General features: G+C 38.2%; 1 pseudogene; it reads left to right on the forward strand.

The window, feature by feature from the left end:
• The first annotated feature begins 12,404 nt into the window (after positions 1–12,404).
• LOC138378753 (transcription initiation factor TFIID subunit 10 pseudogene) lies at positions 12,405–13,009 on the forward strand (annotated as a pseudogene).
• Positions 13,010–24,319: the final 11,310 nt, after the last annotated feature.

Consider the following 24,319-nt stretch of genomic DNA (forward strand, 5'->3'; position numbering starts at 1 on the left):
AGACTCTCTGCCCAGAAAAAAAATGTACATATAACTTACACACAAATCCTATTGTATTAAAACAACTAGTATGATAACAAAATGGAATTCATTTGGTAACAGCACACACACAATAATCCTGATCTCTTGGCCACCATAAAAATCTTTCTTCCATCTGACATAAAGTTTCATTCTATAGAATGAAGTTTAAGGTTCTCTCCACTTTTTTAGTCCTCTTAGCTTAAGAAAAGATCATTAAAAACTCCTTGTATGTTTTCTATATGTGTTTGTAATTGGCAATGAAATTTTATTGTGATTATTCTTGGTTTAAGCTAAAACTTCCCTGATATTTTCTTACAGATTGTGGCACAGAGTGCTAGTTGTCATACTTGTGCAATAGTCACCTTAGCTATGTGACTCTATTTTTTGAGCCTCACTTACAGCTAGGTATGGCCATGTATCTTAGCTTTAAGCTGACGATTTGTAAGCCCTGTGTTATGTGGACTTCTGAAAAATCTTCCTTCTTCATCCCTTCCTCCCCCTTGCTGAGGAGATACATAGCTTCTGATCAATAGAGTTCCTAGGCCCATAAAGCTGGTGATGTTGGGCAACACTGTCTGTTGACTCTCTTACTAGAACATAAATTTCATGAGAACAGAAACCTTGCAGATCTTGGTCAAACAACATCCCCAGCACTTAAAAAGTGTGTCACATGTGCTATGGGCTCAGGTATTGAATGGTTACTGGATGAATGAACGAGTTTACTCCAGACCCATGTAAACAAGATCTCAGCTTCTTTCAAAGAATCAAACTCTTGCTTAGGCCAGGCACAGAGTCTTGTGCCTGTAACTGTAATACACTGGGAGTGGACATGGGAGGATTGCTTAAGGCCAGGAGTTTGAGAACAGCCTGGATAACACAGTGAGACCCTGCATCTACCAAAAAAAAAATAGAAAAATTAGCTGGGTATGGTGTCCCATACCTGTAGTCCCAGTTTTTTGGGAGGCTGAGGCAAAAAGATTGCTTGAGCCCAAGAGTTTGACACTGTAATGAGCTATGATAATGCCACTGCACTCTAGCCTGGGCAAGAGAGTGAGAGCCTCTCTCTCAAAAAAAAAAAAAAAAAAACAAAGACAGAAAGGAAAAGAAAACACTTGTTTAATACAAATCACATTACTCTTCTTTCCTTCCTCTTTGCTCTCCCAGACTTGCCACTGTCATAGGATAGGTGCTTATTTTCTTAATGCTCTCCAATATTCCATTCCAACAACATGTTTTTAACTCAATTTTTATAAAAAGGCTTCCCAATATCTTCCTGCTTAGTCAGTTTAAAATTCTTCAATTTTCCAGGTCATGTAATATGTATTTTTGTGTGTGTTTATTGTTAAATGCAGACACTATTTTGTAACTTAAAATAGGCATCATCTCAAGTCTACAAGAACTATCCAAAATAGTATGTAATGACATTCCAAGGACTTCAGACATTATTATTAATATTATCACAGAATGCAGCACTAAATCCTAAGCATTTACTAACACTAGATATTAGTTACTGAGACTGAACTTTGTTGAATCTTTTCCCATTCCACTGTGGTCTTCCACATTTCAACATATCACTGATTTTTGTTTTTAAACTTTACTTAAATATTTCAAATAGAATAGAATAAGAATAAATACTAATCATTCCTGCTTCCCTGACTTTTTCATTCTGTTGTATTTAAAAGATAACACTGCTTCTGGCTCTTTTTGTGGTCTTGTATGTGTTTATAAGGTTTGTAAATATTCACTTTTTGCCATTACATATAATTTTCTTATTTTTTTTTACTCTTCTCCTGATGTTGTTGCTACTTCTTTTAACTATTTGGGGTAAACTTAGTCCCATCTTCCACTTTTATGATATATCTATTTATACTTGAGCTCCTTGATTTTTGTGGAAATTTCTTTTCCATTGACCCACCTTTGAGGAAAGATATTATCTGTTTGAGTTCTTTTTTAGGTGTATTGAGGTCTTGTGAAGTGTAGACTTCTCTATTTATCAATCCCTTTTTCCCAGAGTAGTTTTCCAAGTAGAAATCTATTAAAATAGAGAAACATAAAGGTCAGTGAGAGAGCTCTTCCTAAACCCCTCCTCTACCAGGAATGACTTTATAGTCACATGGGTCTTTTCTCCCTCCTTACTCTTGTATTTGTCCAAAGATAATGTTTCCCTACTTTGGATTGCATCCACTTCTACCTTCTTGGGGATCTTGTGCCATTAATTTTTTTTTTGGGTGTTTGAATTATGAATTTATTTACAACTTGCCTAGGTTATAATAAATGATTACTGTTCTATTATACAAACATAATAGTAAATGTTTCTTTTAAATACAAAGACTGCAAATGAATACATGAAAAAATTACACACATGTACGATATTTATAATTTATAAATGCAAAGTTAAGACCTCTTTAAGTTATTGCACTTGTGCATTATACAAAGATTTTTATGTCATACATACAAAATTATTTTTTTAATTTACTAACTCATCAACTATGATAAAGTTGAATATTGTTAACTTGAAATTCTTTCTCTTTCCAATAGAGAGCCTATCAAAACTTTGGATGCAGATTTGTTGACTCTACAAATCAGTTCTTACGAGCATTGTATTTTTGATAGCACATAAACTCTATTACACTCCAGCAGCTTTTGGTCAGCAAGGAGATCATCACCTGCAAACTCTTAGATGCCGTATCTAGATACAGATATAGAATCACTTTTGTTCATATGTTCATGTAAAGAAAGTCACCTGTCTTCTCAGAAAGAATCAAGATGCTGAATTTGTACAAATTTTGGTAAACACAGTGTTTTGGGCAAGCATGTAATTTCAGATAGGTAGGGGCATTGTGTAGAAATACCTCTGTGGATAAATCTATTGTACTTTCAATTTGCACACTAAATGAACACATAGCATATACACCATATAACACATCAGATGGAAAATAATGTTTCCATATGTCATTTATACAGGCTATTTCAGATACAGCATAGGAATGGATATTAAAGTGACTAAAGAAAAAAATAAAGACTGTAATGCCCATGGTATAATGATATTTTAGTTGGGCTTAAGTATTAGATAATACACTTTTAAAACTTAACTTACAATAGAAATAAAACCTTTCCACTTAAACTTCTGCCAATACACAGTACTATAAAAACATTGGTTGAAAACTGAACTGTGTAAACCAACTTCCTATTTGGCAAACTCTGGACTCAGCTGTGTCTGTCTTGGTCCTTAGGTGACGTTACTCACCCCCCACAGAACCATGCCCTGTGTGATTGCAGTTGCAGTTTTCTCACACCTGCAGGAAAGAGCAGGTACACTATATCCGACTTAAAAAGCACTGCTTTCCATTGTTGAGGGAAGAAGAGAAAAATCAAGTGAAGATAGTAATGCTTCTTGGGATTTTAAATGTGTTTCTTGGGAAACATTGACATGTCTTTCTTTTTGTTCTATCTTCTTAATTTGGAACGAGCACACCACTGAAACTTTATTCTTTCTTTTTTGCTATTTTTATCCATCACATAAAATGCATCCAATGCTTCAGATAACCAAAATATCCAGTTTAAAAAAAGATTTAAGAAGTGTGTACTGCATTGGATATCACGTATTTAAACTTAATATGAATGTATAAAGAAGTCAGCAAAAGGTGTATCAGGATAACTGCTTATGCTCATGTAAAAATATAACAGCCATGCGCTGGCAAGTCTCCTCTAACTTTAAGATTTTATTTCACCCTTGGCTCTTACCCTTTCACATAAACTATGCTCAATTTTTTATCTTGAAAAGAAACTTCCTTACTCATACATTTCCCTTTAACTAATACTACAACTCTCTTCTCAGTCAAATGTTTGGGAAAACAAACCCTCAGTTTCTGTCTTCACTTTCTTACCTCTAGTTCACTTCTTTCCCCATTGCCTGCCATCCAGCTCACTCACACACATCCCCAGTCACTGAATTGCCATAGGCAATGGCATCTGTAACCTTCCTCTCCTCCTAGTGACATTTGACTGTGTTCTTTAGGGTATTACATATCGAGTGCCTATTGAGCAAGCACTGTGCTAGGTGCTGCCATTACAGAAATGAGAAGAGCAGATGTCGTCCCCATTGTGATGGGACTCACTTGATCAGGTTTCACTGCTCAGTTTTGCAGGCTTCACTTAATGCCTCTTAACTTTGCCTATTCTCCAAGTCTCTTTCCTTTCCAACCCCCATTATTATACACAACTTCTCATGGTAATCGCTTCTATACCCATGGCTTCAATCACTTTCTATATGCTCTGATGACAACACAATTTTAAATTGTTTTTTATTTAACAACATTATTTTATACAAAATACCTCATTTGATAAAACAATAGATATGAAGTTATTCTGTGAAAGTAATCACTTAAAAATATGACATACAACCGGGTGTGGCTCATGCCTGTAACCCTAACAATTTGGGTGCCTTAGATGGGAACATTGCTTGAGGCCAGGAGTTCAAAACCAACATAACAAGATCTTGTCTCTAAACACACACACACAAAATAGCAGGATATTCTGGCACATATCTGTAGTCTACGCTACTCAGGAGGTTGGGGCAGGTGGGTCACTTAAGTCCAGAAATTTGAGGTTACAGTAAGCTATTGTGATGCCACTGCACTCTAGCCTAGACAATGGAATGAGACTCTATGTCACAAAAACTGTCAGATGCTTAACATATATAAATTTAAGGAAATTTTCCCAATTACTCTTAATGTTTGATTTATTATGTAATTTTTGAAAACATAAGTTGGGATGTCACAAAATGGATTTAGCCTACAGAGGTTTCAACCAGAGAATGCCATTTTAATGAGCCTTTTTGAGTCAAAAACTATCTCCTTCCACAAACCTATTCCTCTTCCTGCATTTTCTGTCTAGGAGAAAGGCACTGCCATCTACCCAGTCCCCAAAACTAAAGCCTTAGCTGCCGCTTTTGCCACCTACTCCTACTTTTCTTCCACACCAATCTTCCTACACTATCTCCTAAATGACCACAAATCCTTTCCCTCCACTTCAGTCGCTGATACCGCCTTTAGTTTAAATCCTCACTTCTCTCCTAGATGAACATAAAGTCTGTTGTCCTGTTGCTTCTTTCAATCCCTCCTTACTGTGCAAGTGACCTCACTACAAACACATGTGCTAGTGCCTCTTCAACCTTACAGGGTTCAATACCTCTCATTTTCAAGGACAAAATTAAAACTACCCCAGCATCTAATTGGGGGTCAGAAACATCTAGGTTTGCATCCCAGATTCAAGCACTGTTCAGCAGTGTGACCTCAGATGACAGAACTCTCTAAGCCTCTGTTTTCTCATCTGCCTGAACTCACTGATGGTTGCGACTGTTTCATACCCACAGTGCCTGGCACATAGAAGGGGCTTTAATGCATCCAGTTATATGAAGGGAAAGCATTTTAAAGTTCACATCAAAAAGTTCTTCTCCTTTTTAAAAAGTATACTTGACTTTTTCCTTTAGTTTCTAATAATCAGGGTCAGGCGCTTGTAGGAATCCAGATTGTCTGGGGTCAAATCCTTGTCTCACCAGCAGAGCAGTCATGTGACCTTGGGGAAGGTACTGCCTTCTGCATGTCAATTTCTTCTGTATTAACAAAACCTAACACGTCATTGTTTGGGGGGTTAAATGAGTATACCACAGCTGGAATAGTATAGGGCACATAGTGCCTGCCAAATGTTAACTATTCATCTTCATGGAATCAGAACTGTGGTACCCCACAGTGTGATTTACAATTTTGTATGAGGGAATTGTGTTTTATGTGTTGTTGTTAGTAAAAGAAGGAAAATCTGGAAACTGCTGCCTTGGAAGAAAGAAACAAAGGTGAGAAAAGGAAGTTGGTGAGTCCCAGCAATTCAGAGCTGGGAGGGATGAATCTGATCCCTATTTTATGGACAGTGAAGTGGAGGGTGATGTATCCTCAGGTCTCACTCAAGACACACAGTAGCAATCTTTATTGAGAGTAGGACCAGTTCCCTGGGGGTTGTTATGGTCATGTGACAGGTGAAAACTAATACTTCTGAGAATACAAGAGAACATTTAGTTACAAGAACAAATTTGGGTATAAATTTGGTGAGCAAATGAAAGCTGTTGGACTCTGAAAAACTGAGTTGTTAATGGAACCAGCTCTTTACTGACAGGGGCTTTCTATAGGGTCCATTGATGAGGATGGCTTTGAGGAACAAATGCCCACTGTGCTTCCCACGGGACTGGAAAGTTCCCAGTAGCCAGGAATGAAAACTGGAGTCCGGTGCTCACCATGGGAGGGGTGGGGCAGGGAAGGGCAGGACATTGTGAGTCATGTGCGTGGGCTCTGAGGTAGGCATGTTGGGGGGTGGGACTGTGCGTGTGATTGGTTCCTTGTAACCAAGTAACCACAGGACACATTCTGGTTGGCAAGTGCCTGCCAGGGCAATTGGCCTTCAGTCAGGAGGTGGTGACAGAAGAGGAGGAGGTCGGACTGAGCACTCTTCTAGCAGTGGCTGTGCCATTCAGTATTTTTTGGATATTTACCACTTTTAAATAAGCCCAGCTTGTCACTGCCCTAGCACACAAGTCAGCTCGGGGGAGGCAGCCATTGCCGTGGTTTGGGGGTGCGGCAGAGGCTGGAACCCTGCCCAGAGCAGGGCTGCAGGGTCAGCAGGCTGCCGAGAGAGAGAGGAGGAGTCGGGGTCAAGCAAAGGTACAGGCAAAAGGCAACAAGGGGAAACAGCAGAGGCAGCCCCTGGGGAACATGCTGAGCTGTTGTGTGTCCCCCAATACCAGCCCCACATTGGGCTGGCGTATCCATGCAATTGAGATGGACTATGAGTCTGAGATCTACCTGGCGGCAGCCAGGAACATGGTGGCAGTGGCTTCTGCACCTGCTGCCATGGAGCCTGCTGAACTGGATTCTGGAGGTGGTGAGGGCCCCCACCTGCAGCACATCAGCAACAAGGGGATGCCCAAAGGTAGGGAGGTGGCACACCTCAGACACATCTGTGGCCTCTGCCTCCCCCAGGGTTCCCTGGGAGGCATCCACTACCTCAGGCTCCTTCCTACCTGGAGCTGCTTTTCCAGGGGTGGGTACCAGGGTTGAAGGCTGGCTCTGCCTCATGTCCCCACCCCTTAACTTTTCCCCACCTTGTCTGGCCAGTTTCCTTCCTTCCTCCTGACCCAAATTACCAGTTGCTGCTCCTTCTTTCCATTCCCCCAACCCCACATGGGAGCCTGCAGCCCACACCTCCTTTGGTCTGTAGCTCTCTTCATCATCCCATAGGAACTTATAAATCTTTTTGGTATATTCTCTCCCATTTCTCAATGAACATTCAACTACCCCCATTTATGGAGTATTCATGCCATTCTCTATCCTTCCCCATCGAAAGTGAAGGAGCCAGGGAAGGGCCTTGTTGTTCCTTCCTCCCAGTCATTAAGGTAGCTGATACTCAGGATAGTTCACACCCAAATATTTGAGGATTTCTTATTTAAATTCAAAATAGAAGTTGCCATAGGAGACTCTATATGGTATTCTTAATACAGGTTTTCCGTTGCCTTGATGAAAGCTTTCTTTTTCCCTTCCAACTATAATTCAAACACAAAGAAAGAAATTTGGGGGCTGCTTAAAATAACTGAAAAGTGTGAAATGTTATTGCCAGAGCTGCAGAATTTTTTTTATATGAAGTAGTTTACCCATGGATTTGTGATTTTTTAAAATTCTAACTTTGACACAGATATATCTTCAGTGACTTAAGACTTCATTTTCCTGCTCTAAAGGAGGGGTGGTGTAAAGGTTTGGGAGTTAAAATGCCAGACCCTGCCTGTAAAAGACTGTTTCCATGGCTCCCCTCCTCTGGCCCCAGTAGAATCCTGTTCAAAGATAAGAATGTTGAGGTAAAAGTTCTTAAGACTATAAAACACTGGGAGGAGGGAGATGGGAGGAGGAAAAGGAAGAAATATTTGAGTTTGTTTTTTTACTTTTTTTTAAATTTCAGCATATTATGGGGTACAAAAGTTCAGGTTATGTATATTGCCCATGTCACCCCCACTCCCTCCCCCGAGTCAGAGCTTCAAGCAGGTCCATTCCCCAGACAGTGCGCATCACACTCATTATATAGGTATACACCCATCCTCTCCCCACCCCCACATCTGCCCGACACCCAATTAGTGTTATTCTCAAATGTGCACTTGAGTTTTTACTTCTAGAATTTTGAAAAGAGATGAATCTAGGTAAAAATAATTTAGGATGACAAGGTGGTTTGTGAATAAAAACTAAGTGCTTTGAAATAGAAAACATTGTATCACAAAGATGTTTACATGTGGCTGGCTTATTTTTTCATTTAAATGCCAGTGGCTTCATTGCTATAGAGGAAAAGCCTTAGATCTCTTCTATTGAAACTTTGGTTAGACTTTTAATTCACTGAAAAGTTAGAATAATTAGGCCTCATGACATGAGGGATGTGCCTTTGCAATTGGGAAGTGCTGTACTCACTTTTCAGAATATTCAAAAACTGCAAAAGAATGAACAAATATATTATGTGAATTAATTGATTGTACCTTTATACACAAAGCATGTAAGTACTTGTGAAAATTTTTGCTCTGCTTGGTGGTTTAAAATAAGCCTGTGAGTGGTTTTACAAAACAGTTAGTAGATGGGTAGCATAGGATGAGAGTCCAAAATGGTCTCTTTACATCATTCTTTAGGATGTACAACACATTTTCATGTACATCATATTTGGCCCTTCCAAATACAAATAAAGCCTGTGTATATTCTCTCTATATTTCTGATGAAGAAACAAGGACTTAAAGATCTGAAATGACTGTGTAAGACAGCTACTGAACCACACAAAAGTTCTAAGTCCTCAGACTGGCGTGGAGGTGGCAGATATGCCAAATTTGGTTCTTAAAAAACTTTAAAAGCTGAGGAATGCATCGTATTAATATTTTACCCAGCTATTTTTAAAAAAAATTTTTAGAGATAGATTTTTCTATCTTGCTCCACCTGGCCATGAACTCCTAGCCTCAAGCAATCCTCCCTCTACAGCCTCGAAAAGTGATGGGATTACAGGTATGAACCACCATGCCTGGCTTGCATTGTTAGAAAGTACTTAAGTGTATAGCAATGGACTTGTAAAATAAACTGGTACATCCACACAAAGGAGTTCTATGAGCTATAAAAATAATAATTTCTCTCTTTACTGCTATGGAGTCATTACTAGGATGTTATATGAAAAAGCAAGAGAGAGAACATACATTAACTTACATGAAAGAAAGCAGGGGAAATATGTGTTTGTTTATTTAAAAAAAAAAAAAAAAACACTGAAAGGAATTTTTGTGTGTGTGTGTGTGTGACTGTTTTTCTCTCAACTTTAGTAGATAGCCAAAGTGAATATTTGCCCAAGATATTGTTTTGGTATGGGTTTTCCAATGAATGTCAAATATTTACTTTTTGCTTTTGAGTTAGTGAAACCTTTGTTTTTTAGTTTATTGTGCATTATATAGTATATATATTGCTCTTGCATTTCATTCACTCCTCACAATGTTTTGATTTAGGTAGTGGAGAAATTATACCTGTTTTATATACGAGAAGACAGGCTTTGAGAAGTATAAATTGAGTTTCCAAGATTTTAAATAAGACTTGGTAGATCAAGAATGTAATTTCCAGACACATTGAATATAGGAACAAAATTTATAGAATCACTTATATGGGCCTCTTTGGATATTACATTTTTTCTCACCTTTTTTTAGTGTACTAAAGTAATTAAGCTTTAGGGTTAAAACAGTAACATTAGATAATAAATGAAACAGAGGTACCAGTAACACAGAAATGTTCTTAAAAGTCTAAGAAATGGAGTTAAGTGCTCTTAAGGAATATATGAAGGAAGAAAGGCATACTACAGTATATGAATTGTCACAGCTCAGTCACAGTCACTAAAATAAATTGAGGATTAAAAAAGTTAAGGCAAGACTTAGAGTTGATGCAGAGACAGATAAAAATTCAGAGACTTAAAATATTTGTGTTATGGGCCATAAAACTAATACAATGTGCAGTGTAGAGATGACAGAGCAGGTCAGTAAATGCAATGAGCCTTTACATAAATGGGTGCCCAGCAGTTGGCCCAGAAACTGCTTCTATTTCATTGGGATATACTGCAGTCAATGTTGAACTCAATCTCTTTCTCTGAAATGTACTGGTTCTTTGATTAATTTCTTGGTCACTGCCCTCTCCCTTTAATGTTTTGCAAGGAAACTTATTTCTCGATAGTTTACAATTGTATAATTTTAACACTGTTTGCCTTTAATAATGCATTTCATTTATTATAAATTACATATATTTTTACATTTTAACATCTGTGCAATTGAGATGGATCTTATAACTAGTAGAATCTTAGAGGAAAAGCAGTATTCAACATTAGTGAGGTGTCTTATGGACTTTTTCCTCTGAGGGATGTTTACCTTAATTAATTAGTTTATTGTTTCCTCTCATGACAACTTTTATTATCCCATATGATGGTAAAGTTTGTTTTATGGAAATTCAATAATCTGTTTTGTAGTCTCACTTACATAGGAGATTATCCCACTTTGGTGACCTGCAGGCATAGGTAGGATCAAAATTTTTTAGAAGCTGTTCTATGACCTGCTCCAGAAGATAATTTTGATGAATCCCCAAATTAACCATGCTGTGGGAAGAAAAACATGAGAGTTTAGCTTTGGATATTGAGGCCAAAATTAAAAACCTCACTTACTGTTATGACAATGTTCCTGTAGATTAGAAAATTAAACTTTTTATGCAGCCCTCTTAAATCTGCCATGAAGAATATCCCAGATACATCACAGATAAATAAATGAGTTCATTTATTGAATGGAGTTAAAATTAGCCTTTGATTATCTAAAGAATGCTTGCCAAAAACCATCCTGTTTATTTTAGTATATTTGACATATTGAGCTGGTGTCTGACAGTAATTGGCCACAGCATCACTTGCTACTTGAGACTGATCCTGAAATGTGCTAGTCATATCAGCATAGAGGAGGGTGAGAGTGTTCCTATTTGAGAAGTACAAGGAGGAGATCATGTAGATGATTCCTCTACTAGTTGCATCAGATTATTCAGGTACAAGTTAAAAAAAAAAAAAAAGAAGTTGCATAGCCTAGTTTTAGTCTACATGTATGGAAAGATTCAACCATGGTGCATTTCCCAGTAGAATTTTTATATTGTTGCCACCATATTTCTTCATATTTATTACTACACACTTCTTTCAAGACTGCTAAAAGTGATTAAAATTAATGTGTACCTATTTTTTAGACAGAATCTCACTCTATCTTCCAGGCTGGAGTGCAGTGTTGTAATCATAGCTCACTGCAGCCTTGAACTTATGGGCTCAGATGATCCTCTTGTATCAGCCTCCAAAAGTGCTGGATTACAGGCATGAGCCTCTATGCCTGTAATCACAATGTGTAGCTGTTTTTAAAAGCATCTTTTTCATTCTTCTAAATTATCACGTCTTTTTCCTCTACAGATTTAACTTTGGAATCAAATCCAACTGGCCATCCAAGGGCAGGAGCAATTTTTCTGAGCAAATCTAAAATGGATGGTAAGACAATATTTTTTTCCTCCAAGAAAAGACTAAAAACTATTTCTGTTTTATGGAATGCCTTATAGAAAGTATTTAGAAGAACTCATAATTACTTTAAAATTTTCAACTTTTCATTTGTTCACCTGTCATTTTGACATTTGATACACTTGCCTCTAGTTGTCACTGTTTCACTGAGAACATCTAGACTTTCTGTTTATACAATTTGCCTCCTCTTTATGAACACAATAGGCCCCATGATTTAGAAGTGGTCATAGATTTATCCCCATCTCTCCATATTTCTTTACCCTTCTTGCCCTGCTCCAAAGAACACACTTTAAAGATGAACGATCGGATTTAGCCTGCAGTTAGGTTTTTATTTGAGCAAATGAAAAAAAACTCAGTTGTTTACATGTGGGGATTGAACTATGATTTTGGCCCCTTTTAATACAGTGATCTAACCAGATGATCCTGTCACATCCACATCTGTCCTGCTCAGAAATTTAAGCTATTCGAAACCTTTTCATCCTAATGTAATATAAACATGCGCTGAGGTATTTCCCAGAGGTTGGCCTCAGCAAGTGAAACTACTGCCAATTTTCCAATCCTGCTTGTTTTAGGATGAGAATCAGAACCCTAGGATTGTTCTGCACTCCTGCTTATTTACCTTAATGTTATGTTAAATCTTAGTTTATTTGCTAAAAAGCCATCTACAACCAGGTTTTTCAGTTGATCTCAACAGCAAGAATACAAGAAGTGAGGTTTGTATTACATAAGAATATTAGAAGTCTGCCTCTCCCAGGGGTCATATGAGCTGCAGCAGCTCTAAAGCAGAGGGAACTGGCTCCGGCCTCCTCCGCTTTGGCCCCAGGCCCGGATCCCACAGCGCCGCCCACTGGTGCCGCCCCACCACAGAGAACAAGACCAGCCTAGCAGGGCCAGCAGGGGGACCCGGGGCTGGAGCCGCGGCTGGGGGCATGGGGCCCTTGGCTGCGCGGGCGGGACCAGCCCAGCGGGGCGGCTCAGGTGTGGGCGGGCGGCGCAGTTTACCTACTGTGGAGCTCGGCGGCGGAGACTGGAAGCCTGCGGTGTCCAGCCCGCTTCTGCTGGACTTCTTAATGCAGCGGGAGGATTACTCGCCCAGGGTCCCTCATGCAGTGACTGGTTACTACCTGAACCCTGCTGGCTTTGAGGCCTCAGACCCACACATAATTCGGCTCATCTCCCTAGCTGCCCAGAAATTCATCCCAGATATTGCCAAGGATGCCCTACAGCACTGCAAAATAAAGGGCACAGCCTCTGGCAGCTCCTGGAGCAAGAGCAAGGACCACAAGTCCACTCTAACCGCAGAGGACCTGGCCCTGCCCTCAGCGAGTATGGCATCAATGCAAAGAAGCCCCACTACTTCACCTGAGCCACCTGACCTAAATGTGCTTGTCTATCCCATGTCCCCACACCAGCCTGTTTTCATAATAAACTGGATTGTGACAAAAAAAAAAAAAAAAAAAAGGAATGCAGCACAATAAAAAATAGGGGTTTCTTTTTTTCCCCTATCCTACAGAAATGAAGAAATTGGGTGTCGGCCTATACTGCATTTCCATAGTTTGTGCGTACTTTGCCTGTCTTGAACCAATCATTTCTGGTTAGGATCGCTGTATTTCTCCGTTTCTTGCAGAGCCATGAGCTTCTCTCATGTAGAGTGTGTGGAAACAGAAGAAAACTATCCCATCCCCCTGTCTCTTCAGTGGTGAGAAATGTGTGCCTAAAATGCCATCCAGCCTCAGAGGAGGAGGCAGTGTGGGAAACAAAGTGCAGCCAAAGTCCCTCTTGCAGCATTTACTCTTCTGACCTTTGTTACAACAAAGTTATTTTGTGTTCTGTAGGTACCATGTTCAATGCAGTTAGCACACTCATTTTAAAATTTCAATGCCAGCTATGTTACTTTCCAGTTATGTAAAGATCAATTTATTTTTCAGTGACATATTAGTAGATCACCAATAAGGATGCTTCCACGGATTCAGATGCATCTAGGGATTGGTGCCTGAACAGAAACTGGTTCTTAAGAGCTGTTCGCTGGTAGATACTGGTAATTAAAGTAAGCTGTGTGTCAATGTAGAATTAGAAGATACTACTGGGTAGAGGTTCAAATACGCAACAGGTTTACTTTTTGATTAGCTAAATTTCTCATCTGGCCTAATTTGTTTTGCTCTTTTCTACATGGGGATTCTTTCATTTGTATGTAATAGATTTTCATTTATTTCTTTTTTATTTTAAGACAGGATCTTCCTCTGTGTAACCCAGGCTAGAGTGTAGTGGTGTCATCATAGCTCATTGCAACCTCAAATTCCTGGGCTTGAGCAATCCTCCTGCATCAGCCTCCCAAGTAGCTGGGACTACAGGCATGCCTGGCTAATTTTTCTGATTTTTTGTAGGGATGGGGTCTCCCTGTTGCTCAGGCTGGTCCCAAACTCCTGGCCTCAAGTGATTCTGCTGCCTCGGCCTCCTTTGCAAAGTGCTAGGAGTACAGGTGTGAGCCACTGCACCTGGCCTGCATATAATAGAATATCTGTTAAATCAAAAAGTAAAACTAACATTTTAGATTTTACTTTATGACATTCATCTTGTGAGGTTATTTAAATTATAAAGTTTGCAGAAAATTATTTTTAAAAGAATGGAATTTTATCTGATTTTGTATATTGGTAATTCATCAGATAATGAGCAGCTACTTTTATTCTATGACATTTGTATCAGAATTAATCAATTTAGTTATTATTTTGAGGGCAAGAAAAGAGGAAGGGCAACCATTTAAAGCATGTAAGTAAACAGTTGAAAAATTAAGACATTAATAGTTTGAATTAAAAGTATGTCTGTCATGATTCCTTAAAAATATAAAGAGGACCACATACTGTTAGCGTGGGACTCTTTTTTGCGGATTTTCTAAATCTCTTCTATTTTCCTAAGTAACAAATTTATGTGGAAAAGCCTTTGACTGAGTGGTGCCAATTTTTAAAGGCTTTCTAACATTTCAGCTAAATTTCAATAACTTGATTGTGGTATAAAGATCTGCCTTAAACATTTTTGCCTTAATCATTTAAACTTATTTTTTAATCAAAGTAATAGTGATAATAGCTAAGTTCATTTTTAGCCCTCTCTGCTGATTTCCTGTCATAGCAGGTAAAAGCTGAGCTTCCTCACTCCACCATGACCTTATTTCCCTCCCTCCATTTCCTTGACATGTATCACATTTTGTATTAAATGAGTAATTAATATTTGCATTATGACTATGCAAATATTGTTTGTTGCTGAGTCATACAGTTTTCTTGCTGTTCTTCTTCTGCACACCCTTCATTCTTTCTATTAAATATTTCTGAAATCTGAGCACCTCACTTCTCCCAGACAATCCCCTTTTCTTAGCCTACATGAGCTCACACAACCAAATAAGTGGTCACCGGCTGGTCTCCCTGCTTTCACATCCTTCTATTTCTTGTGGAATTAATTTCCTGACTATATTTATTTGCCTGTTTTCTAACAGCTATTAATCCCCCAAATTTTGTGACATTTGTCACACGCCCATCTAAATATTTTCCGTCTACTAAAATACATCTGTTTCATTTTTCTCTTGGAGACAACTCCTCTCAGCCTTTTGTCATTCTCCTCCAGTATGGACTGCTTTGTTTTGCTAGTCCCGCTTTGTTAGCCTGTTTTTCTGGGACATCTCTTTGAAGTCCTCTGGGATCTCACATAATGGCTCTCTTGTGTCGGATCCCCTATGCCATAGGTTCTGTGTTTCCCATGTCTTGTTATACTCCTTGAGGGTCTTTTGTTGTTTTGTTTTTGAGATAGGGTCTTTCTCTGTTGCCCAGGCTAGAGTGCAGTGTCATGATCCTAACTCACTGCACCCTCAACCCCCTGGGCTCAAGCAATCTTCCTGTCTCAGCCTCCCAGGTAGCTGGGACTACAGGCATATGACACCACACCTGGCTAATTTTTTTTTTTTTCTTTTTGCAGAGATGGAGTCTTTCTGTGTTGATCAAGCTGGTCTCAAGCTTCTTTACTCAAGCAATTCTCCTACCTTGGCTTCTCAAAGTACAGGAATTAGAGGATTGAGCCACCTCACCTAGTCATAATCCCTAGTTTTACTGGAGCACATTCCCCCAGGAAAGGGCACATGGGCAGACATTCTTGGAGATCTAGCCTGTCTGAAAATCCCTCCCATTTGATAGAACATAAAATTCTAGCTTGAAATTAAATTTCATCATCTGAAGACATTTCTCTATTGTGTTCTCAATTTAGTGTGGTCCTTGCATCTGTTGCCATTGTGTGATACATTATATGTAACCAATTTGTCATCTTTATCCCTTTCCTTCTCTGAAAGAATTTTAGTGCATTCTCTATATCTGGGATTAATGCAATTTTGTAATATGGTTTGGGGGATTTTTTTCATTTTATTGGGTCCACTAAGTTTGCAGACCATCTCTTCTAGAGAGTTTTGTTTCCTTACTATTTTTTCTGTTCCTTCTTTTTTCTTATATCCTTATTCAAATGTTGGGCCTCTTTGACCAATATTTCTGCATTGATCTTTAATTATCCCCCCACTGCTTTCCAGTTTGTTTTTTTGTTCTACTTCCTGGGGATTCTTTGACTGTATACTCTAACACTTCTATTAAAAGTCTTTGCGCACTGCCTGGGGAATGGACACGCTTGAAGTTCTGACTGGGGGGGATGGGGTGGGGGGAGGGGAAGGGTGCACACCTACATGATGAGTGTGATGTGCACTGTCTAGGGAATGGACACAATTGAAGCTCAGACTCGGGGAGATGGGGAGGCATGGCAATGTATATAGCCTGATCTTTTGTGCCCCCATAATGAGCTGAAAAACAAACAAAAAAATAAAAAATAAATTAATTAATTAAAAAAAAGTTTTGTCTTTTTGAGAGTATTTTAAGAAATTTTTTAAAGTTTTTATTTTCTACTGAATTTTTACCACTTCTATAAATTCGTTTTTCCTGTTGTTTTGATCTCTCTTGTTGGAGCCTTCTCTCAAATGTGTGGTGGCGGTCCCTATATTTTTCTAATTGGAAACACCATGCAGGAGCAGGACTTTTGTTAACTGATGGCTTTCACTGTGAGGATTTGAAGGACAAGCTGGCTTTTTTTTTTTTTTTTTTCAGCTTATGATGGGGGTACAAAAGTTCAGGTTATATATATCGCCCATGTCCTGCCCATCCCCCCGAGTCAGAACATTCAAGCGTGTCCATTCCCGTCAGTGCGCAATGCACTCATCACGTAGGTATTAGCTGAGAGTCTTTTCTCTGGGACAGTTCAGTCTCTTCAGAGAAAGAGCTCTTCATTTTCTACCCGGGAAGTGCAAACTTGGCTACTTGTACATTTTTCAGTGAATGGACTTTTCCCATTTTCCAAATTTCAGCCCTAGTATCTCTGAGACTGGTACCTCTGAGCCCAGAAACACTCAGGTTTATAGCTCCAGGAATACACATCTAAATTCCATATAAGATGGGGGCACAGGTGGAGGAGGGGCTCTAACCACAGATTTTGAACTGACTTTGTTGGCTTTTGTTTTGTTTTACCTACCTCCCACGGTGCCATGTGCCTTCTGAATTCTGAGACTGCCTTGAGTTCAATGAGGCTGTTCCAGTCATTCTCTGGGTGCACCATAGTTGTGCTTCCATACCAGTTACCACTCCTTTGTCATCTTTTTATCTTTCAATATGAAAAGTAATCTGCTATCAATCCTTTTTCCTGGTCTTGTATACAACCTTTATTTGATGCCTTTAATTCTAATGAATTTCAGGAGGGAGAGGAAATAAATTCATGGTCTACCCATTAAACCGAAATTTAGAAGCTATACCTAAAGTATAAATCTATACTATCAGCAGGGTGTTAAAGTCTCCAGCCACTATAGTATTGTTATCTATCATTTGGTTCAGATCAAGTAGGGTTTGCTTTATGAATCTGGGTGCACCTAAATTGGGTGCATATATATTAAGTATAGTTATGTCTTCTTGCTGAATTGTACCCTTCACCAGTATATAGTAACTATCTTTGTTTTTCATTACTTTTTTTAATTTAAAAACTAAGTCATTGGAGATTAAAACCGCCACACCAGCTTTCTTTTGGCTTCCATTTGCTTGAAATATCGATTTTCACCCTTTTGTTTTCAGTCTAAATGCATCTTTGCATGTACATATACACTATATAATGCTGAAGGATATAGTTCAATAAGAAGACATAACTATACTTAATATGTATGCACCCAACTTAGGTTCACACAGATTCATAAAGCAAACCCTACTTGATCTAAACCAAATGATAAACAGCAACACCATAATAGCCGGAGACTTCAAAACCCAGCTGACAGCACAGGACAGACCCTCAAAACAGAAAATAAACAAAGAAATAATGGACTTAAATACAATACTAGAACAAATGGGTCTGACTGACATCTACGGGAAATTCTACCCAAAATCCACTGAATATACATTCTTCTCATCAGCTCATGGGACATTCTCTAAGATTGACCATATCCTAGGACATAAAGCATGTCTTAAAAAATTCAAAAAAATAGAAATTATACCATGAATCTTCCCAGATCACAGAGGAATAAAGGTAGACATTAACCCTAACAGAAATTCTCATTTCTACTCAAAGTCATGGAAGTTAAACAACCTTCTCCTGAATGATTATTTTATAAATGAAGAAATCAAAATGGAAATCAAAAGATTCTTTGAATTAAATGACAAAGCAGACACAACTTATCAAAATCAGTGGGACATAGCTAAACCAGTCCTGAGAGGAAAATTCATTTCCATAAATGCCTATATCAAAAAGACAGAAAACTTATAAATAGACAACCTAATGAATAGACTCAAAGAGCTGGAGAAAGAATAACAGACCAGCCCCAAACCCAGCAGAAGGAGAGAAGTTATTAAGATCAAATCAGAACAAAATGAAAAGGACAACAAAAAAACAATAAGGGAGATTAATAAAACAAAAAGTTTGTTCTTTGAAAAGACAAACAAAATAGACACACCTCTGGCTAGACAACTCAAGAGCAACAACCCTATCAAAAAGTGGGCAAAGGACATAAATAGAAATTTTTCAAAAGAAGATATAAGAATGGCTAACACACATATGAAAAAATGCTCAACCTCTCTAATCATCAGGGAAATGCAAATCAAAACCACAGTGAGATATCACTTAATCCAGTGAGAACAGCCTTTATCAAAAAGTCCCAAAACAATACATGTTGGCATGGATACGGAGAAACAGGAACACTCGTGCACTGCTGGTGGGACTGCAAACTAGTGCAACCCCTGTGGAAAACAATATGGAGATACCTTAAACAGATTCAAGTAGACCTACCATTCGATCCAGCAATCCCATTACTCGGCATCTACCCCAAAGAACAAAAGACATTCTATGACAAAGATACCTGCACCCGAAGGTTTATAGTAGCACAATTCACAATTGCAAAGATGTGGAAACAACCCAAATGCCCATCAATTCATGAGTGGATCAGTAAAATGTGGTACATGTATACCATGGAGTATTACTCAGCTATAAGAAATAACAGTGATATACAATGTGTTTTGTTCTCCTGCAGGGAGTTGGAACCCTTTTCTATTAAGTGAAGTATCCCAAGAATGGAAAAATAAGCACCACATGTACTCACCAGCAAATTGGTTTCCCTGATCATCACCTAAGTGCACATTTGGGAATAACACTAATTGGGTATCGGACAGAGGTGGTGGGTGGGGGGAGGGGATGGGTGTATACCTACTTGATGAGTGCGATGCGCACTGTCTGGGGAATGGACACACTTGAAGCTCTGACTCAGGGGGATGGGGGGGCAAGGGCAATATATATAACCTGAACTTTTGTACCCCCATAATAAGCTGAAATAAAAAAAAAGAAAAAGAATAAAAAAGAAAGTATAAATCTAAATTTAAATTCAATATAAGTAATAATATTAGTTCAGGCAATTTTTAGTTATTCCTATAATAATCATATTACACTTTTCTACTAAGCCCTCATTTAGTAATTGAATTTCAACTCTTCACCCTGCCATATGGTCCCATCACTGTGCAACATACATGGAGCTTTTTTCAAGAGTGCACAGTGTTAGATATCGTTAAGTGAATGAGAAGTCATCAAATCTTTAAAAAAAAATGCAAAGTCTGTCTTATAAATAAAGGCAGAGAAAAAGTTTAGTTCACTTTTATTTTTTTAATTGGTTTAAAGTCAGAGAGAGTAGGCACAATGGAAAAAGTCAGTGGGTGGGACAGGATTTCAGCAGGTACTCGATCTTTTATGGTAAGGTTTGGGTTGTGACTGCTAGGTATTATTTTCTAGTCTTTGCTATTCAACTTTTTAAATCCATTAAGTACCCTCTTTCCTTTCCTGTTAAAGACTATAAAATTCTATATTTTGGTATTTGTGCTGACTGAAGAAAAATGCAATTCTCTGTCCCTATTTTGTGACTACCTGAAATAATACCTATGAACACTGAATTGTTGGTAGAGTTTTTGCTGTTTAATTTTTTTAAGTCTTTTTTAATTCTTTTTTCAGCATATTGTGGGGGTACAAAAGTTTAGGTTATGTATATTGCCCTTGCACCCCCCACCCGGAATCAGAGCTTCAAACGTGTCCTTCCCCTCCCCGGACAGTGCGCACTGCACACATTATGTGTGCATACACCCATCCCCTCCCCCATCCACATCTTCCTAAATTTGTTTATAGTATTTGCATTCTATATTCTTAAGTTTGTTAGTATAGATTGTTGCAATTGTAAGATGACAATGGTAAAGCTTTAGCCATAAAGGGCAATTGTCAAGTTTTAAAGCAGGATGAGGAGAATATTACCTGTTAGAAGCTATAATTGCTTTGCTCAGAAACTTAATTCTGCCACCCTCTAATCTCAAGAGACAAAGAGATGCTCTTGATATTGAAACGTTTGAGTAGCTGAAACTACACACACTTGCTGTATGTCTCTTGCTGTGTACTTGTTAGCAGAGAGTTTTTACATGTATCTTTTTCTGATCATCTTGAAATTTGGGAATGGCCTGGTTGTGGGAAAAAAATCAAGCAAGTAGAAATGGCCATTTTCCTGGAATGAATAATTCCTCTGTCTTCAAGCCAGAGTTTAGAGTAAGGCTGGACTGATGGGGAAGTGTTTAATATTTCTTTGGCTGGATCTAGCCAATAGACCATAAGTTGCTGATTCACTAAAAGCCACATCTAATTCAAAGTTTTAAAGGTTTTAGCATTAATATTTTCAGGGACAAACCATGTACACTCATAACAGAAAATCTTAAGGGAAAAATATTGGAGAAATCATCAGGTCAAGTTCTACAATCTAGTCTGCATTTTGGTCCAATTCCTCTCTGTTCTGTTTATTCTCATGTATATGTTTTTCATAACAACTAACTTTTGTTATGGTGTAGGGTATGCCATATAGCACCTAAGAGTAGTGACCTTAAAAGATACTTTACACCACTTGGAATGAAAGTATTTAAATGAGTTAGTATTCATTTTTCATGTTGAATTTGTTTCTTGAGATTATAAAAGTATACATATTAACACAGAGAGTTAATGTGTACATAGTAACTGAATAGGTTAAGAAACACAAAAGAGTTAGATAGAATTAAAACATTTCTATCTTAAAGGAGAATTCGGCCCTCCAAATAGTAATACTTCTCAAAAATATAAGTCTGGGACTTTTTATTAATAAGGAATAAGTGATTTTGCAGTAGAAACAACTGAAACAAACGAAAGGGTGTTAGATGGTGTGGATATTTCTTATTGTCGGTTACTGGCAAGTTTTAAATGCTGTGTACTTTTAAATGCAACAAGTAGATCCCTGCCCTGTCTTTCATGTATTTGTGGGGGCTACTGATAGGAGAATGTGACAACATGTTAAAAACTATCATATTAATAGGAGGAAAGAAGGCTCACCTGAATTAGTTTTTTTTAAACGCATTAAAATCATTGGTACTGTGTGGTTTTAAAGAATGCTGCTGTTTCTTCCAACTATTCAGTCACTGATATTTTTTTGCTAACTTCATTTTTTAAGGAAGAGAGCTGTCTTAACATTGTTTAGGATATTTCATTATTTGACTGTTGAATTCTTTGCAACTAAGTGGATACTTATAAAGTGTTTTAAATATAGTTTATTTTCTACAGGGCTCAAAAAGTTAGTTCTAACCTCTGATATCATTACAGATAAATTCTCACTAATTTGTGTCTGTAGCAAGATTTATCTTCCAAATTGTAACTGATTTTAAATAATAATTTGTCAAACACTTGTTCGCACTAATTTCTCCCAAATTCTGTGCTCAGCAGCTGGAGGTAGAAGGAGTAAGAGTCCCACTTACCATGCAGAAGCTTGGTTTTTTATGAGGGAGCTGTCCTGCAAGCAACTGTTACCATGTAAAAAGTAGTGAAATAAACATATGAGTGCACACAAAGGGAAGAGTTTTGTGGTGTGGAGGCTGGCAAAGGTATCCTGGAAGGTAGGTGGGTCCAGTTTGCTGGGAAAGGAGGAAGGAAAAGGCATTCCAGCCAGAGAGCAGCAAGAGTGAGGCAGGAAAGTGCCATGACGTATGTCAAATAGCTCATAGAATAAAATTAATAAAATTTTGAAATGAGTGGAAGCTCTTCTCTAAAGTTCTAATTTGAGTAATATAATGGCAATCTTATTTAAACATGAAGTCAAAGTTAAACTAAAAAAGTTGTTTTTGTCCTTCATTCTTTGGCTATGAGAGTCTTAAAGTAATAATTTTATCTTCCATTAAGATAACAGCCCCAGGGAGACCTACAGTCCCCTCATTTGTTGGTGATTGAGCAACCCTGGCACAAAGGGCCTGTGTCTCTAAAACATTTCTTTCATCACACTGTCTCCTGAACTAATACATTTAGTGTGAGCAAATTAGTAAACTTTATGTTAGGCTTTAATTTACTGCAATAAATTTCTCTTATCCCAATGTCATTGAAGGCATTACATTTTAGTGTAATAAATAAATACTAAAAATCTCAGTTTTTTATTGCTTAAGAAAAAAACACTGAAATCTTTTTTTTATTTCAGCATATTATGGGGGTACAGAAGTTTAGGCTATGTATATTGCCCATGCCCCCCCCACCCCTGAGTCAGAGCTTCAAGTGTGTCCATTCCCCGGACAGTGCGCATCGCACTCATTATGTAGGTATACACCCATCCCCTCCCCTCACCCCATATCTGCCTGACACCCAATTGGTGTTATTCCCAAATGTGCACTTAGGTGATTATCAGGGAAAACAATTTTCTGGTGAGTACATGTGGTGCTTATTTTTCCATTCTTGGGATACTTCACTTAGTAGAATGGGTTCCAACTCTATCCAGGAGAACATAAGAGATTTTATATCACCGTTATTTCTTATAGCTGAGTAATACTCCATGGTATACATGTACCACATTTTACTAATCCACTCATGTAGTGATGGGCATTTGGGTTGTGCCCACATCTATGTGATTGTGAATTGTGCTGCTATAAACATTTGGGTGAAGGTGTCTTTTTTATAGAATGTCTTTTGTTCTTTTGAGTACATGCCCAATAATGCGATTGCTGGATCAAATAGTAGATCTACTTGAATCTGTTTAAGGTATCTCCATATTGCTTTCCACAGAGATTGCACTAGTTTTCAGTCCCACCAGCAGTGTATGAGTGTTCCTGTCTTTCCGCATTCACGCCAACATTTATTGTTTGGGGACTGTTTGATAAAGGCCATTCTCAGTGGAGTTAAGTGATATCTCATTGTGGTTTTGATTTGCATTTCCCTGATGATTAGAGATGTTAAGCATTTTTTCATATGTTTGTTGGCCATTCTTCAATCTTCTTTTGAAAAAATTGTGTTCATGTCCTTTGCCCACTTTTTGATAGGGCTGTTTGATTTTTTCTTGCTGATTTTCCTGAGTTCTGAATAGATGCTAGTTATCAGTCCTTTGTCGGATGTGTAGCATGCGAATATTTTTTCCCATTCTGTAGATTGTCTGTTTGCTCTCGTGACTGTCTCTTTGGCTGTGCAGAAGCTTTTTAATTTAATCAGGTCCCATTTATTTTTGTTGTTGCTGTGATTGCCTTTGGGGGCTTCCTCATAAATTCCTTGCCTAGGCCAATGTCTATAAGAGTATTTCCCACGTTTTCTTCTAGAATTCCAATAGTTTCACTCCTAAGGTTTAAGTCTGTTATCCACCGTGATTTGATTTTTGTGAGAGGTGAAAGCTATGGGTCCTGTTTCAGTCTTCTACATATGGCTATCCAGTTTTCCCAGCACCATTTATTGAATAAGGATTCTTTTCCACAAGTATGTTTTTGTCTGCTTTGTCAAAGCTTAGATGGCTACATGAGGATGGTTTTATATCTGGATTTTCTGTTCTGTTCCACTGGTCTGTGTCCCTGCACTTTTGCCTGAACTTTTATGTTAAACTTTTAAAATTATTTATAAATGTAACTCAAAATAGATTCTTGCTGGATTTGACTATAGGTATTATATCAAAGGTAGCATTTTATCACCCATTCTTCAAACATTGTCTGTGGAAGTTAAGAGCGTACAATGGGTTTCCTATAGAGCCACACATAGATACCACACAGGCAGTTTATAAAGTATAAGAAATGTCTTTTTTTTTTTTTTTTTTTTAGACAGAGTCTCACTCTGTTGCCCGGGCTAG

The sequence above is a fragment of the Eulemur rufifrons genome, chromosome 30 (assembly GCF_041146395.1).
Source record: "Eulemur rufifrons isolate Redbay chromosome 30, OSU_ERuf_1, whole genome shotgun sequence".
NCBI lineage: Eukaryota > Metazoa > Chordata > Mammalia > Primates > Lemuridae > Eulemur > Eulemur rufifrons.